Source organism: Lampris incognitus, chromosome 2, assembly GCF_029633865.1.
Source record: "Lampris incognitus isolate fLamInc1 chromosome 2, fLamInc1.hap2, whole genome shotgun sequence".
Lineage (NCBI taxonomy): Eukaryota > Metazoa > Chordata > Actinopteri > Lampriformes > Lampridae > Lampris > Lampris incognitus.
Window position 1 is genome coordinate 5,198,836 of NC_079212.1, and position 13,157 is coordinate 5,211,992.

The window sequence follows — 13,157 nt, forward strand, 5'->3', positions numbered from 1 at the left end:
GGAGTGGGACAGTAGTGTAACAGGAGTGGGACAGTAGTGTAACAGGAGTGGTACGGTAGTGTAACAGGAGTGGGACAGGTGTGTAACAGGAGTGGGGCAGTAGTGTAACAGGAGTGGGACAGGTGTGTAACAGGAGTGGGACAGTAGTGTAACAGGAGTGGGACAGTAGTGTAACAGGAGTGGGACAGTAGTGTAACAGGAGTGGGGCAGGTGTGTAACAGGAGTGGGACAGTAGTGTAACAGGAGTGGGACAGTAGTGTAACAGGAGTGGGACAGTAGTGTAACAGGAGTGGGGCAGGTGTGTAACAGGAGTGGGACAGTAGCGTAACAGGAGTGGGACAGTAGCGTAACAGCAGTGGGACAGTAGCGTAACAGGAGTGGGACAGTAGTGTAACAGGAGTGGGGCAGGTGTGTAACAGGAGTGGGACAGGTGTGTAACAGGAGTGGGACAGTAGTGTAACAGGAGTGGGACAGGTGTGTAACAGGAGTGGGACAGTAGTGTAACAGGAGTGGGGCAGTAGTGGCGTGTTCCTAGCAGTTGGTGTTGTGAGTAGGTTGGTTGATCTTTTAATCTGTTTGTGTGTACGTGGTCCGGTCACAGCGTCAGTGAGAAGGAAGGGGTTGTGCTGTGACGTATTGAAGGGTGTGGGGAAGGGGTGTGGGGAGGCCAGTGAGCATGGCGGTTGATATTTACTTATACTATGCTATTCCAAGAACTGTTGTGCTGTGCTATTAACGTGACAATGGTGAATCAGGGAGGTGAACAAGTCTTTAGCAGTGTGTGTTGACTTATTCGTTCGGATTTGTGTGACGGCATTAGGTGCATTGTGTCATTGAATCTTGTCCGGTCTTGAATGCCTTCCATGTGGTCTGGGACGTGGTCCGACAGAGTCAATATAGTTTTTTAACCAGCATTTCTATTGCGCAGCACTCAGAGAAGTACACGTGCGTCAACATGTTGTGCAGGAAAAGAGGAGTTCATTTGCACAAAGACATGAGAAGCCACTCTTACAACGAGTAACACAAACACCTGTGTGATGGATACTCCCTGGAGTGCACACACACACACACACACACACACATATGATTTAGGATAAAGATATATTATAAATAAACAAATATATATATATATAGATGCAAAAAATAATACATGTATGACGATTGTGTTCTGTTGTAACAGGTGTCTGAAATTCAGATTTGACCAGAAATGTAAAGCGCTTCGAGTGGCTGTTGCAACTAGAAAAGCGCTGTATAAAATGCAACTTGATTGATTGATTGATTGATAAAAATTAAAAAATAAAAGGATAATAAATACAAAGGGGGATATATATACTTTTGCAAATGAACTCTTCGGTGTGTCGTATTGCAAACCTTGGCTGTTTGAAGACACAAGCGGCGTTCAAAAAAACGCGGTCTGAACAGCACACATCCGTACTAATGCTCCTGCACCTGCACCCCCCCCCCACCCATTTCCTCCACCCTTATCCGTGTAAAGGCCAGGGAGCTCAGTGCATGCATCCCGCTCCTCCTCCTAAAGCAGCGCCAAACAAACTTTTGAGAGGTCAGTCGAGGCTGTAAAAAGCTGACGGGAAGTGTGACGTCACAAAGCGGTGCGACAGGAAGTGTGACGTCACAAAGCGGTGTGACAGGAAGGGTGACGTCACAAAGCGGTGTGACAGGAAGTGTGACGTCACAAAGCGGCGTAACGGAAGTGTGACGCCACAAAGCCGCGTGACCGGAAGTGTGACGTCACAACGCGGTGTGAAACTCATCACAGCGGTTACTTTACAGCAGCCCGGCTGTATTTCCCACAAGGCACAGCGTTGGGTGCCGCGGCGGTGACCCCGTCCGAGACGAGCTGTAGCCGTCCCGTAGTGCCGGTCCTCCGTCCGGGAGTCGGAGACGGACCAGGCTCGCCAAGCGGAAAGAGACGCGTCTCCGGCTGGTCGTTACGCCGCCGCCGCTGCCGCAGCGCTCGCTGAGCGATGTGGAGGACTTCTGCCCATCTCCACCGGGCCATGGTACAGTTTCAGGATTCATTTTTATTTCATTTTTTTTAAAATGAGGGTTATCTGAAACAGGCAATGTAGAAGCACCCCACCTCCTCTCTCTCTCTCTCTCCCATCCCTCCCTTTCTCCCCGTCCTCTTCTGTCTCTCTCTCTCTCTCTCTCTCTCTCTCTCTCTCTCACACTGTAGCTATTATAAATATGCTCAGATGAAATATACTCTGTTGTTAGTGGTGAATGATGTCTTGTAATACTCTCTATGCCTTGGGATAGTGCTGTGTTTATTGTGTATACTGTATTCATATTAGTATTTATGATAACGACACATGAGAAGAAAAAAGTGCGAGACTACCCAGAATTCTACTGTATTCTTATGATATCGAGTCCGTGTGAAACAAAAATGAAATAAACTTGAAATTATTCTGTTGAAGGTGAAACGTGTGCTTCTTACGACGGCGCGTGCTGGTGTGCGATGACGTCATACGAGGCCACGTTCCCCATCCGGCAGTGTCATTCTGTGATGGGTACCGGTTTCCCTGGTCACAAGTTTGAGCCCGTCGTGTTGAAATGAAGGCTGGAGCGTGTACATTATTGTTAGGAGTGATTTGTTTCTTACTCAAGATGATGCACAACTTTTTAAATGGCGCCACAATGTTAGAGAAAAGACACTGCTATTTTAGTACTATTTAGTACTACTAGTACTATTTACTACTATTTCTTAGTACTTGGGCTCCTGCTAATAGATGACAGCTGTTATGGCCGCATTTTATGACAAATAGTGTTGAATGTTGTCAATTCCAGTCCTGCAAAGAATGGGTAATGATGGGTTATCACAAGAAAACAAAATAGGGGTCATCACGTCTCCCGAGTAACATATGCTGTAATTTCTCTCCCTGTGCCCATCTTCAAAAATGCCCCACTTTTTTTTAAAATTACCACACCTCCAAAGCCAAAAAGACAACCAATGACCCCAAATCACATCCGGGGCCTTGAAGTGTGGCACAAGGCTGAGAACTTGGTGCCCAGCGGCAGTGGTAAGAAAGCACAGGAGGGGGGGGAAGTTGTGGATGCTTCATGTACATGTCAGAGCATGAATTTAGGGTACACACAATACTACATGGGCGGCACGGTGGCGCAGTGGTTAGCACGGTCGCCTCGCAGCAAGAAGGCCCTGGGTTCGAGCCCCGGGGTAGTCCGACCTTGGGGGTCGTCCCGGGTCGTCCTCTGTGTGGAGTTTGCATGTTCTCCCCGGGTCGGTTTCCTCCCACAGTCCAAAGACATGTAGGTCAGGTGACTCGCCGTGCTAAATTGTTCCTAGGTGTGTGTGAGAGAGATCCCTGTGATGGCCTAGCTAGCGGCCTGTCCAGGGCGTCTCCCCGCCTGCTGCCCAATAACTGCTGGGATAGACTCCAGCATCCCCGCGACCCTGAGAGCAGGAGAAGCGGTTTGGATGATGGATGGATGGATGTTGAAATGATGCTTGAAAACTGTTAATAAAGGGGCCCCTGCTTTATTCACTACAGCAACTCTGTATAAAGGACACCAACAACAGCACACAAAAAAAGCGCAAATATAGGACTTTTTTCCTCTATTAAATTTCAAATAAGCAAGATTTGTAAACTTTGCAGCTAATATGAATCATGCAAGACTACTATTGGCGTGGGTATCGTGTCCAGACATTGTTATCAGGGTGCTCTCCTTCTACCCACACATGACATTTTATGCGTTTATAACGATTCCTTAAACGATAACTTTAAAAATAACAAAAAAAGGGAAGGTAAAACGTTGTCACGATGCATACTTACCTGACAAAATCTTTAATGGTAAATAGTAATTGTGTCAATTTCTGAAGAGGATTACCCCCTTGAATACAAACCTGGGGTTTGTATTTATGGGAGGGGGTGTTATGGCCCCAGTGTGTTGTGCATGGGTGATTTCCCCTCTCCAGGTAATGCCCCGCCTGCCGTGGAGCTGCTGGTTGAGCCCAGGTGACTCCAACCCCTCATCAGCTGGGTATAAGACTTGGACAGAGACGCCCAGCAGGGCCACTGTTGGTAGCCAGAGACAGAGCCCAGTACTCCTGGAAGAAGGAGGGTGAAACTTGTGCTAACTCCTTGAAGAAGGAGGGTGAAACCTGTGCTAACTCCTTGAAGAAGGAGGGTGAAACCTGTGCTAACTCCTTGAAGAAGGAAGGTGAAACCTGTGCTAACTCCTTGAAGAAGGAAGGTGAAACCTGTGCTAACTCCTTGAAGAAAGAAGGTGAAACCTGTGCTAACTCCTGGAAGAAGGAGGGTGAAACCTGTGCTAACTCTTGGAAGAAGGAGGGTGAAACCTGTGCTAACTCCTTGAAGAAGGAGGGTGAAACCTGTGCTAACTCCTGGAAGAAGGAGGGTGAAACCTGTGCTAACTCCTTGAAGAAGGAGGGTGAAACCTGTGCTAACTCCTTGAAGAAGGAAGGTGAAACCTGTGCTAACTCCTTGAAGAAGGAAGGTGAAACCTGTGCTAACTCCTGGAAGAAGGAGGGTGAAACCTGTGCTAACTCCTGGAAGAAGGAGGGTGAAACCTGTGCTAACTCCTTGAAGAAGGAAGGTGAAACCTGTGCTGTTGTTTGTTTCCTTTTTCAGTCTGACCTGAGTTTGTTTGCTATCTAAGTTTGGCCCCTGGGGGTCGCTGGTGTTCCAACCACTACTATAGTGACAACGCCACTGCCAGTTACAGGGTGGGAGACCTGGAGAAAGTGTACAGGTGCGTGTTCAGTTTGAATGAACAGACCAAAGGTTTCAGTATTTATTCAGTTGGCTGGGAGAACAGATTAAAGAACCTTTACTGCTGCATCAACACATCAATAAAAACAACTATAGCAAAATGAACAAAGAGAGGTCATAGGTCATCCAACCTCACACAAACTGGGCCACTGTTAGGGACATGGGAACACTCCGAATCTATAGTAGGTTAGCATGCAAATAGAAAAGCAAAAAGTCTCACACAGCAATTACTCCATCTACATATAATAATAATAAATGAGCCAAGTCAGGGCTGGGAAACTACAACAATGCACACAGAACACAAACGGTGAGCACTTCAAACTAACGGCCCAGTCAGTGGGCCTAGTTACGGCTGACTATGAATGGCCTGATATAAAATACATCCAGACTATGAGAAATAAAAACCGTTATGGCCAACCAGCTGCACTTAAAGGGCTTAACCCTAGTTGTTAATGTAACTGGTTGGCAAAAAATAAAAAGACTGGAGTAGGGATAACAAACAAAACCACCACTAGCAGCAATAACAAGGCAGGTAAAAATTATAAAAGTAAAAAACAATAGAAGAACAGCGGCTGACAGCAATATGCAAAAGCTGTAAAACAAAAGCATACATTTAGTCCACTTATTAACCACATCACCCTTAATGAAATGTTTGGTTATGGTTCAATCACCTACCCTGTTGTTAGGCAGAAGTCACTGACTGGGTAGGCTAACAAATCAAACGCTGCAGCCTCCTGCTGCCCACCGGTATTTGTCCCACCCCTCGTGTACCGACGTACACTGGCCGTGTGGAACCAACCTGCCCTTTCTGCTTCTACAAGCAGCGACCAAACATCAAGTTTTTATGCTTTGCCAACGTTTCACCGTTTTTACAGCTACGTTTCAGAGTCTTCTAACTTCACATGGAGGCTTCACATAACGTTATCATTGCCAAGTGGCTTCAGAGTAAAACGTGTGTTCAATACCTTGCGGCTCGCGCCATTTGCAGGTCAACTTGTTTTGTGCTGACGTAACGTTGATATCTGGCGAACATCCTTAAAGAACTTGGTCAGCCTCCTTAAAGAACTTGGGCAGCCTCCTTAAAGAACTTGGTCAGCCTCCTTAAAGAACTTGGGCAGCCTTCTTAAAGAACTTGGTCAGCCTCCTTAAAGAACTTGGGCAGCTTCCTTAAAGAACTTGGGCAGCCTCCTTAAAGAACTTGGTCAGCCTCATTAAAGAACTTGGGCAGCCTCCTTAAAGAACTTGGTCAGCCTCCTTAAAGAACTTGGGCAGCCTCCTTAAAGAACTTGGTCAGCCTTCTTAAAGAACTTGGTCAGCCTCCTTAAAGAACGTGGGCAGCCTCCTTAAAGAACTTTGGGCAGCCTCCTTAAAGAACTTGGTCAGCCTCCCTAAAGAACTTGGGCAGCCTCCTTAAAGAACTTGGTCAGCCTTCTTAAAGAACTTGGTCAGCCTCCTTAAAGAACTTCGGCAGCCTCCTTAAAGAACGTGGGCAGCCTCCTTAAAGAACTTGGTCAGCCTCCTTAAAGAACTTGGGCAGCCTCCTTAAGAACTTCGGCAGCCTCCTTAAAGAACTTGGTCAGCCTCATTAAAGAACTTGGGCAGCCTCCTTAAAGAACTTGGTCAGCCTCCTTAAAGAACGTGGGCAGCCTCCTTAAAGAACTTTGGGCAGCCTCCTTAAAGAACTTGGTCAGCCTTCTTAAAGAACTTGGTCAGCCTCCCTACAGAACTTGGTCGGCCTCCTTAAAGAACTTGGTCAGCCTTCTTAAAGAACTTGGTCAGCCTCCTTAAAGAACTTTGGGCAGCCTCCTTAAAGAACTTGGGCAGCCTCCTTAAAGAACTTGGTCAGCCTCCTTAAAGAACTTTGTGCAGCCTCCTTAAAGAACTTGGTCAGCCTCCTTAAAGAACTTTGGTCAGCCTCCTTAAAGAACTTGGTCAGCCTCCTTAAAGAACTTTGGGCAGCCTCCTTAAAGAACTTGGGCAGCCTCCTTAAAGAACTTGGTCAGCCTCCCTAAAGAACTTGGTCAGCCTCCTTAAGGAACTTGGGCAGCCTTCTTAAAGAACTTGGTCAGCCTCCCTAAAGAACTTGGACAGCCTCCTTAAAGAACTTGGGCAGCCTCCTTAAAGAAATTGGTCAGCCTTCTTAAAGAACTTGGTCAGCCCCCTTAAAGAACTTGGTCAGCCTTCTTAAAGCACTTGGTCAGCCTCCTTAAAGAACTTGGGCAGCCTCCTTAAAGAATTTAGTCAGCCTTCTTAAAGAACTTGGTCAGCCCTCTTAAAGAACTTGGGCAGCCTCCTTAAGAACTTGGGCAGCCTCCTCAAAGAACTTGGGCAGCCTCCTTAAAGAACTTGGGCAGCCTCATAAAAGAACTTGGTCAGCCTTCTTAAAGAACTTGGTCAGCCTCCTTAAAGAACTTGGTCAGCCTCCTTAAGAACTTGGGCAGCCTCCTTAAAGAACGTGGTCTTTCATTGTCTTTATGAAATTGTCACTAACGTTGTGCAATATTGACATGTCCAGCCATGACAGCCGTGGCCCGTGAGACTGCACGGTGAACTGGTGGGCCTGTTGGTAAAATATGGATGACGTTACCAGTTCACATCCATACATTAATGAGTGCAGCTGTGCACTGCCAGCGTTAACAGTCAAAAACCACGTTGCCTTTTGGTAGGATATTTCCTTTGAAATATAGCAGACCTGTAAAGGTCCTTAAAATAGAAATACTCAAATAGCCTAAAACAGTCTACCTCTAAGTAGCATTTAACAACAAAAGTTACAAACGTATAATCGTGCACGCAGGGTCGATGCATCTTACTACAACTCAGCAACAAAGAGTCTGATGTCAGGATTTGAAAATATTTGCAGGTTACATCCCTTATTAAAAAGCTTTCTGTATTCCCGAATTGGCCAGAGGTGGGAAGTAACGAAGTACAAATACTTCGTTACTGTGCTTTAGTAGATTTTTCAGGTATCTGCACTTTACTTGAGTATTTCTTTTTCTGACAACTTTTTACTTTTACTCCCTGTATTCTAACACGAAGCTAGCTAGTAAGCTAGGTAACCCAGTAGTAAGCTAATAACCCAGGTGTGAATGTGTCGGCCCTGTGATGGCCTGGCGGCCTTTCCAGGGTGTCTCCCCGCCTGCCGCACAACGACTGCGGGGATAGGCTCCCGCACCCCGCGACCCTGATATGGATAAGCGGCTTGGATAATGGATGGATGGATTTAAACACAAATTTCTGTACTTTCTATTCCTTACATTTTCAAAACAGGCTCGTTACTTTAGTTTTAATGCATTTGAGGGGAATTTATTATATATATATATATATATATATATATATTATTAACATTATGACCTTGTAGACTTCCTTTTTCCATATTTTCAGGGGATAGACCTATCATAAAATGATCTACTTCTCTGGCTAATATTCACAATACCTTGATGGAAGTCATGGACGTTGGAATTCATAAAAAATGATCTTTTCTCCAAGGACTATTTTTTGGGTTAGACTTTTCAAATTAATCTGTGCCTTCAGCTAAATGAAAACACAGTGATAATGTAACTTTGACTAAAAATAAAGGTGCCATGGTGAAATGGCCGAGCCTGTACCTTTTACTTTTATACTTTGAGTACATTTCAGAGCCTGTGCTTTTTACTTTTATACTTTGAGTACGTTTCAGAGCCTGTGCTTTTTACTTTCAGCTTGAGTAAAGAAGTTGAGCCAGTACTTCTACTTTTGCCAGAGTCTATTTTTACACAAGGATCTGTGCTTCTACTTGATTAAAGAATGTGTATACTTTTGCCACCTCTGGGATTGGCATGCATACAATGAGTAGCCTCAAAAGGGCATTTACTCTGGTGCTGTCCCATTGAGAGCGCTATAAACAAAAGTATCGTGAGAGCTAGTATGGACCGAACAGATGATCATTTTTTATTTATGTATTTAAAGTTATTGGTGCGAGGTCCGTTATTTCATTTGCTGTAATACTGCAATATGTCAACAGGATTTAAGCCTGCTGCTGCAGCAACTTTGTGTTCACGTTGCGGACTCAGCTTTACTCTCATACAGATCATTACATCATGTTGATGAAAACGAAGAGCCGTAATGAACAGAAATACATCAAGATAAGTGAACCAAGCCCGGGTGAATGTTGGAATGTGGGTAAGCCGTAAGTCACACACTTGAAAAATGGAAGGAAATACAAAAATTGCAACAAAACCACGAGTACAGCTGATAACACCTGCCAGCGACTGGTATTATTCCAGCTGGAGAAACTGAAGGACGCCACCGAAATGAAAACCCCGTAGAGCGTGGTGGAGAATACTTTTTGAGTCACTAACTGTAACGAGCTTATTGGATGGACTAGAAGAACCCCGCTACAATGTAGCGGTTTGGTTATCCACCCGTCTAAATCTTCATCCTGCCAGCTAACCGCCTTCCCCCCGACCCTAACCCTCCCCCCCCACTCCAACTCCCTCCCCCCAAATGCTCAGAATCATCTGAAATGCCGAGAAAAGTGGTTGTTAGCCATTTTTAGACAAATGCATATTTTTCATAATTACGCATAATCATTATAATTAATATTTTAATTTTCTGCTATTTTTTATCGGTGCCCCTGATCATCCCCAATAACCTCCAAAAAGAATCGAGGCCCCAAGTGCTTTGGTTTGGCCGTTTATAGACTCTCACACAGACACACACCACACACCAGACCTACACATTGTGACAGTACAGGAGTAGATGTCCAAGTCACTATCAGATTTTCTATCACTACTACCAAAGCCTCTCTTGAAGATTCCCACACAGCTCTACACAATTAACAGCCCGGAATCTTGAACATTCCATATGGAAGGAAGCTCTGCTTGTTATTTTTTCCGTAAATTCTCCATCCCAGCTGTCAGTGAAGGCCTCGGGGCCTCTGACGAGACAGGGACTGAGGTGGACGCTGATGTCTTTGAAGAAGTGGTGCAACAGCCCAACGCTGGTGTATTCACAATCAAGATTGGACAGAAATATTTTGTCTTTTAATATTGGTGTTAACAAATGTGTGTATATATATATATATATATATATATATATATATATATATATATATATATATATATATATATATATATAAAACGAGAGCTGGATTGAAAGGGGTATAATCTTTGTTTACAGATTTGCTTGATGATAAAGGTCATCTTTCTAGGTACGAAAATTTCCTAAAAGCCAAATCTTTTCCGGTCAAATACAAAGAATTTACTTCTGTGATAAGGGCCGTTCCCACAGGTATGACTGAGTTAATGAAATGTCACTTAGGCTATCAAAATGTTAATGTTCAAATACCTTGTTTAGACGTTTACGGAATATAATTATCAGACATAAAATGTGCCAAGAAATATAAGGAAAGTGCTTTATGACTATAATAAGATTTCCCCCAGAGGGAAACCTTTCTGGAATTCGCAACTGGATGACATAAAATGGCGTAAGGCTCGGTTGTGCCCCTTTCAACTCTGTATCTCAAATAAAAGGAGGAAATCCATTTGAAAATTTTACACATACATGCAACACATTATTTTCCAAATTTACTGACGGAGATCTTAATTACGCCTTCCGGAGCGCTGAGCCAGAAAGGGTTATGCATTTGTTTTGGAATGACATGGAGAATTTTATATATAATAAAGACATCATTACCATATTTGAATGGGAAAGTAAGTCTTTAATAAGCTACATGACAAATCGTATACTTGCATTTGGCAAAGTTCACATATACATGAAGCAAGGTTCTCTTGGTCCCTCCCAACCCTGGTGCTTTTCTGGTTGAGTCCAGTATGTACGTAGACACACTGGCCCTTATGACGAGCAACAAAGGGGAACATAAAAGAACTATTTTCTCTAGACTCTGATTAAGATTCATTGACTTCATTTAGGTGTCTGTTTATCATGTTTACATACTTGGATCTTTACAGTTAAATTGTTTACTTTGCATATTTCATTTGATTATCTGCCTTTCCTTTTTCACTCATAGAAATGTAAATGATATGAGAATGTGTATTTCACCAACTGAAATGGTCGCGCCTCGAGACGTCCCGGCCTTGCCAAGACCATCCTGCAAGGCACCGTGAGGGGCGGGCGGGCGAAGACGAGGAGGACAGAAGAAGCCATGGCTGTGTGACGTCACAGAGTGGACAGGCCTTGACTTCGCCGGCTTCCAGAGGGCAGCTGAGGACAGACGGAGATGGCGAGGACTGGTTGTGGATTCAACAACGGTGCCCCCGACGACCTCTCGAGAGGTTACGGGATAGGTGAGGTGAGGTATATTTCACTTACCTTATGTCTAAAAATGTCTGTTTGTATGTTAATAGAGTTCAATTAAAAAAAAAATCTTATTAGTGTGTGTGTGTGTGTATTTTCCTTCTCCCAGTCTCGGAACCCAGAGGCTAAATCGTCTCCTCCCTCTAGGTGAAAAAAGGGGTTTGTCTCCAAGGCCGAACACCGGAGAAGAGGAGATACGTACACTAGCCAGTGTCACGCCGGGAGCAGGAATTGGGGACCCAAATACAAGCGATGAAGCACCCGGCTACCAAAGGTTAAACACAACGATCTGACAAAGAGTCGGGGCAACCCGGGGCAAATGTACCGCCGCCGGAGAGCAGGGGAATGAGGAACGGGTGAGCAAAGCAGGGGCAGAAATGGCGTGCCGAATCAGGGGTTGGGAAAACGGTGAGCCTAGCTGACCCAGACCACACAACCATGAGGGCCTACCTGGACACTACTTGTCTTGACATCCCCCCCTCATCACATTTTCTCTTTATATATCTTATAAAGCCATATAATTTTGTTATCCTGTTTTAATATTATATGCATCTCACTAAGATGTGTGACTTATTTTTTTTATACATGGTGACGCTGGTCACGTGGCTGGCATACGCTTCCAATGGCCTTACGGTCTTCACCATACCACTACTGACACCTATGTAGCGAATACGGGGGGGGGGGGGAGGCAGCCCGGCTGGACCGTCACAGCCGGGACGCGAACTCGTGTATTCCACGCCGCGGGAGACATCGCTGACCGCTCGACTAGAGGTTGACGTTGTCGCTTGCGGTGCGGGAGATACCGGTTCGCGTCCCGGCTGCGGCAGTTCCTGTGGTTTCCCCCTGAATTCGCTACAATATGTTTCATTACTGGTGTGCTGTCTGCTTGGGTGGTTTTCAGTGAACTTAAATGTTGCCATAGTCTATAGTCATACAATGCCTTGGGGTGGTTTGATCCATTGTTTCCTTGATGTGTGAGTGAAATGGCAGCACTTGGTCTGTTGAACTGTACAGACATACCTGCTCAGCTGGACTGCTATTCAGCTTTTGACCAGTAGGTGGGATTATGCTCTGGTGGATTTGACATGCCAGCTTGACTGGAAGCTCAAACTACTTAAGGTGGGGTTTAATGGCTGCTGTGTGTGTGCACATAGTGGTTTAGGAGATTCATTCATTCATCATCCAAACCGCCTATCCTGCTCTCAGGGTCGCGGGGATGCCGGAGCCTGTCCCTGCTGTCATTGGGCGGCAGATGGGGAGACACCCCGGACAGGCCGCCAGGCCATCCCGGGGCAAGAAAAGATCAGATCCAGCTGACCGTTGAGATTTGATAGTCCTTTATAATGTGAAGCTCAGGGTTAATTTTTATGTTCTGTATCAGCTGCAACTTCACTAACCACTCTTTGGCCTCGGTCTTTTGCACGGTAATAAAACCTCCTCACCTGCTGTATTTATTATCTGACGTCAAGCAAATAAATAAGGATAACCACGGCAAGTTCACAAGAGAGGATTATGAGTCACTGGTGGCAACGAGTTGTCTTTAAGGCTTCTTTTATTTCTTTTTAGACAAGTCACGGCTACAGCTGTCCTACTAGTGAAAAGTCCTGTCTGTTTTTAATTCCGCCCCAACAAATCAACTGCATGTTCTGTGTTATATCACAGCGTATTTGTTGGGATAACATAGTCCCATTTTGATCAGCATTTTATCTGAATGTGATCTCAGCTTTGACTTCATTACTGATACGATACCTTCTTCTAATCTATGAAGAGTACAGGATGATGCTTTGAGCACATCGACCTTGATGTAAACATACTGCTGAGAAGAAAGTACACTTAATTTTATTTTAGACATTTTTGTTATAGGTTATATTCCTGTGACCTGTGTTGCACGGTGGCGCTGTGGTTAGTGCGGTCACCTCGCGGCAAGAAGGTCCTGGGTTCGAGCCCCGGGGTAGTCCAACCTTGGGGGTCGTCCTCTGTGTGGAGTTTGCATGTTGTCTGCGTGGGTTTCCTCCGGGTGCGCCGGTTTCCTCCCACAGTCCGAAGACATGTAGGTCAGGTGAATCGGCATTGCTAAAAATTGTCCATAGG